Source organism: Chiloscyllium plagiosum, unplaced genomic scaffold, assembly GCF_037043375.1.
Source record: "Chiloscyllium plagiosum isolate Xiang-an unplaced genomic scaffold, Cpla_swu_hap1 HiC_scaffold_30, whole genome shotgun sequence".
In the NCBI taxonomy this organism is placed as follows: Eukaryota; Metazoa; Chordata; class Chondrichthyes; order Orectolobiformes; family Hemiscylliidae; genus Chiloscyllium; species Chiloscyllium plagiosum.
In genome coordinates this window covers 14,749,535-14,754,853 of record NW_028270168.1, presented here as the reverse complement: position 1 = coordinate 14,754,853, position 5,319 = coordinate 14,749,535, and positions in this window count along the sequence as shown.

The window sequence follows — 5,319 nt, the reverse complement described above, 5'->3', positions numbered from 1 at the left end:
ATTCCAAATCTTCATCAGTCCTCTTATTTAATCCTCTGACGAACATCCGCCTCTCATCTCACGCACGTTTCACATGGGTTTTCCATTCTGTCCCCTGCTCCTTTCCCACACTCCCTCCCTTCTCTCTGCACGGTTCTGAGAAAGGGTCGCTCGACCCCGAATGTTATCCCTGATTTCTCTCCACACACTTTCCGGGGCTTTTCCATGACTTCTGTTTCTGTCTCACACTCACTGCACATACCTGTAGTCTTCAGTCAGTGGTCCTTCATGGGGATTCCCACATGGAACACACTGAGTACAGACGAACACACCCCTCCCCGGGGTAACTAACACACCCCTCCTCTGATTAACTAACACACCCCTCCCCTGATTAAATAACATACCCCTCCCTGAGTAACGAACACACTCCTCCCCTGAGTAACTAATGCACCCCTCCCCAGGGTAACTAACACACCCCTCCCCAGAGTAACTAACACACCCCTCCCCTGGGTAACAAACACACCCCTCCTGAGTAACTAACATAACTCTCCCCTGGGTAACTAATACACCCCTCCCAGAGTAACTAACACACCCCTCACAGAGTAACTAACACACCCCTCCCCCGGGTAACTAACATACCCCTCCATGAGTAACAAACACACCCCTCCCCTGAGTAACTAACATACCCCTCCCCGAGTAAGTAACACACCCATCCCCTGAGTAACTAACATACCCCTCCCCGAGTAACTAACACACCCCACCCCTGAGTAACTAACATACCCCTCCCCTGAGTAACTAACACACCCCTTACCTGAGTAACTAATACATACCACCGTTGAGTAACTAACATACCCCACCCCTGGGTAACTAACACACCCCTTCCAGAGTAACTAACATACCCCTCCCTGAGTAACTAACACACCACTCCCCTGAGTAACTAACATACCCCTCCCCTGAGTAAGTAACGCACACCTCCCTGAGTAACTAACACACCCCTCTCCAGGGTAACTAACACACCACTTCCTGGGGTAACCAACCATCCCTCCCATGAGTAACTAACGCACCCCACCCCAGCATAACTAACACACCACCCTTGTGTAATTAACACACCACTCCACTGAGTAACTAACACACCCCTCCCCAGGGTAACTAACACACCCCTCCCCTGAGTAACTAACACACCCCTCCCCTGAGCAACTAACATACCCCTCTATAGAGTAACTAACACACTCCTTCCCTGAGTAACTAACACACCCCTACCAGAGTAACTAACATACCCCTCCCTGCGTAACGAACACACCCTCCCCTGAGTTACTAACACAGCCCTCCCCTGAGTAACTAACATACCCCTCCACTGCCTAACTAACACACCCCTCCCCAGGGTAACTAACCCACACCCCTCCCCTGAGTAATTAACACCCCCCTCCCCTGAGCAACTAACATACCCCTCTATAGAGTAACTAACACACTCCTTCCCTGAGTAACTAACACACCCCTACCAGAGTAACTAACATACCCCTCCCTGCGTAACTAACACACCCCTCCCCTGAGTTACTAACACAGCCCTCCCCTGAGTAACTAACATACCCCTCCCCTGCCTAACTAACACACCCCTCCCCTGAGTAACTAACATACCCCTCCACTGAGTAACTAACACACCCCTCCCCAGGGTAACTAACACACCCTTCCCTGGGGGAACTAACACACCCCTCCCCTGAGTAACTAACACACCCCTCCCCGAGTAACTAATGCACCCCTCCCCAGGGTAACTAACACACCCCTCCCCAGGGTAACTAACACACCCCTCCCCTGAGTAACTAACACACCCCTCCCTGAGTAACTAACATAACCCTCCCTGAGTAACTAACACACCCCTCCCCTGAGTAACTAACACACCACTCTCCAGAGTAACTAACACACCCCTTCCCTGAGTAACTAACAAACCGCTCCCCTGGGTAACTAACACACCCCTCACAGAGTAACTAACACACCCCTCACAGAGTAACTAACACAGCCCTCCGCTGAGTAACTAACACACCCCTCCCCCGGGTAACTAACATACCCCTCCATGAGTAACAAACACACCCCTCCCCTGAGTAACTAACATACCCCTCCCCGAGTAAGTAACACACCCATCCCCTGAGTAACTAACATACCCCTCCCCGAGTAACTAACACACCCCACCCCTGAGTAACTAACATACCCCTCCCCTGAGTAACTAACACATACCTCCGTTGAGTAACTAACATACCCCTCCCCTGGGTAACTAACACACCCCTTCCAGAGTAACTAACATACCCATCCCTGAGTAACTAACACACCACTCCCCTGAGTAACTAACATACCCCTCCCCTGAGTAAGTAACGCACACCTCCCTGAGTAACTAACACACCCCTCTCCAGGGTAACTAACACACCACTTCCTGGGGTAACCAACCACCCCTCCCATGAGTAACTAACGCACCCCACCCCAGCATAACTAACACACCACCCCTGTGTAATTAACACAACCTGCCCCTGGGTAACTAACACACCACTCCACTGAGTAACTAACACACCCCTCCCCAGGGTAACTAACACACCCCTCCCCTGAGTAACTAACACACCCCTCCCCTGAGCAACTAACATACCCCTCTATAGAGTAACTAACACACTCCTTCCCTGAGTAACTAACACACCCCTACCAGAGTAACTAACATACCCCTCCCTGTGTAACTAATACACCCCTCCCCTGAGTTACTAACACAGCCCTCCCCTGAGTAACTAACATACCCCTCCCCTGCCTAACTAACACACCCCTCCCCTGAGTAACTAACATACACCTCCCTGAGTAACTAACATACCCCTCCACTGAGTAACTAACACACCCCTCCCCAGGGTAACTAACACACCCTTCCCTGGGGGAACTAACACACCCCTCCCCAGAGTAACTATCACACCACTCCCCGGGGTAACTATCACACTCCTCCCTGAGTCCTCCCTGAGTAACTAACACACCCCTCCTCTGAGTAACGAACACACCCTTCTATAAACTAACTAACACACTCCTCCCCTGAGTAACTAACACCCCTCCCTGATTAACTAACACACCCCTCCCTGAGTAACTAACATACCCCTCTATAGAATAACATACCTCTCCCTGAGTAACTATCACAACCCTCCCCTGAGTAACTAACACACACCGCTCCTGAGTAACTAACATACCTCTCCCTGAGTAACTAACACACCCTTCCCCTGAGTAACTAACATACCCCTCCCTGAGTAACTAACACACCAATCCCCTGAGTAATTAACACACCCCTCCTTGAGTATTTAACACACCCCTCCCCTGAGTAACGAACACACCCTTCTATAGACTAACTAACACACCCCTCCCCTGAGTAACTAACACACCCCTCCCTGATTAACTAACACACCCCTCTCCTGAGTAAATAACACACCCCTCCCTGAGTAACTAACATACTCCTCCCCTGAGTAACTAACACACCCCTCCCCTGAGTAATTAACACACCCCTCCCTGAGTAACTAACACACCCCTCGCCGAGTAACTAACACACCGCTCCCCTGAGTAACTAACATACCCCTCCCCTGTGTAACTAACACACCCCTCCCGGAGTAACTAACACACGCCTCCCCTGAGTAACTAACACACCCCTCCCCTGAGTAACTAACATACCCCTCGCTGAGTAACTAACACACCCCTCCCCTGAGTAACTAACACACCCCGCCCCTGAGTAACTAACATACCCCTCCCCTGAGTAACTAACACACCACTCCCTGAGTAACTAACACACCCCTCCCCTGAGTGAGGTACATACTCATCCTTGAGTAACTAACTCACCGCTCCCCTGAGTAACGAACGTACCCCTCCCTGAGTAACTAACACAACCCTCCCCTGAGTAACTAACACACCCCTCCCTGAGTAACTAACACACCCCTCCTGAATAACTAACACACCCCTCCCCTGAGTAACTAACATACCCCTCCCTGAGTAACTAGCAAACCCCTCCCCAGGGTAACTAACGTACCCCTCCATAAAGTACCTAACACACCCGTCCCCTGAGTAAATAACACACCAATACCTGGCGTAACTAAACACACCCCTCCCCTGAGTAACTAACACAACCATTCCCTGAGTAACTATCACACCCCTTCCCTGCCGTAACTAACATACCCCACCGCGGGGTAACTAACACACCTCTCCCTGAGTAACTAACATACTCCTCCCCTGAGGACCTAACATGCCCCTCCCCTGAGTAACTAACACATCCCTCCCCGAGTAACTAACATACCCCTGCCCTGAGTAACTAACTTACCCCTCCCCTGAGTAACTAACACACGCGTCCCTGAGTAACTAACACACCCCTCCCAGAGTAACTAACACACCCCTCTCAGGGGTATCTAACACAGCCCTCCCCTGAGTAACTAACATACGCCTCCCTGAGTAACTCTCCCGGAGTAACTAACACACCCCTCCCCTGAGTAACTAACACACCCCTTCCCGGGGTAACTAACACACCCCTATCCTGGGTAACTAACACACCCCTCCCTGAGGTAACTAACACACCCCTCTCCTGAGTAACTAACACACCCCTCCCCTGAGTAACTAACACAACCCTCCCCTGGGTAACTAACACACCCCTCTCCAGGGTAACGAACACACTCTCCCTGGGGTGACTAACACACCCCTCCACTGAGTAAATAACACACCCATCCCTGGGGTAACTAAAATACCCCACCCCTGATTAACTAACACACTCCTCCCCTGAGTAATTAACACACATCTTCCCTGAGTAACTAACACACCCCTCCCCTGAGTAACTAATATACCCCTCAGCGGAGTAACGAACACACCCCTCCTGAGTAACTAACACATCCCTCCCCTGAGTAACTAACATACCTCTCCCTTGGGTAACTAACACACCCCTCCCAGAGTAACTAACACAGCCCTCCCCTCAGTAATTAACAAACCCCTCCACCGGGTAACTAACACTCCCCTTCCAGAGTAACTAACATTCCCCACCCTGAGTAACTAACACACCCCTGTCCTGAGTAACTAAAATACCCCTCCCCTGAGTAAGTAACAAACCTCTCCCCTGAGTAACTAACATACCCCTCCCTGAATAACTAACACACTCCACCCCTGAGTAACTAACATACCCCTCCCCTGAGTAACTAACACAGCCGTCCCCTGAATAACATACATACCTCTCCCCGGAGTAACTAACACACCCTTCACTGAGTAACTAACATACCCGTCCCTTGGGTAACTAACACACCCCTTCCAGAGTGACTAACATACCCCTCACTGAGTAACTAACACACCCCTCCCCAGAGTAAC